Source organism: Hipposideros armiger, unplaced genomic scaffold (genome assembly GCF_001890085.2).
Source record: "Hipposideros armiger isolate ML-2016 unplaced genomic scaffold, ASM189008v1 scaffold_517, whole genome shotgun sequence".
NCBI classification, from domain to species: domain Eukaryota; kingdom Metazoa; phylum Chordata; class Mammalia; order Chiroptera; family Hipposideridae; genus Hipposideros; species Hipposideros armiger.
Window position 1 is genome coordinate 1,223,789 of NW_017731867.1, and position 492 is coordinate 1,224,280.

The following is a 492-nucleotide window of genomic DNA, read 5'->3' on the forward strand; positions in this document are numbered from 1 at the left end:
TTGTGGCCTAAATCCCTCTCATCTCTGCCTGTCTTTACGTTGCCTTCTTCTCTGTGTGTATATTGAATCCCCGCTACCTCTTTCTTATAACTAGATGATGGCATTTAGGGCCCTCCAGGATAACCCAGGCTTATCTCTTTAGCTCATTTATCCTTAAGTGGTTCACATCTGTGAAGATCCTTTTACCAAACAAGGTGGCATTTACAGGTTCCAGCAACAACCTGATTACCTTTGGGTCCACCATTCAGCCCATTACACCAACCACAAGTTGATCTACTGAGATGCTAATTTCTGTTTTACTTATTGCTACTATAGAATAACAATTGAAAAGTCAATTCTGTTCCCCCCATACTTACCCACATCCCCACCCTAAGATTAGCCATAGTTTTGTTCCTACAGTAGAGGTCAACACACTTTTTCTGCAAAGGCCCAGATAGTAAATATTTAAGGATCTGTTTTCTGTCTGGTTTCTATCACAACTATTCAACTCTG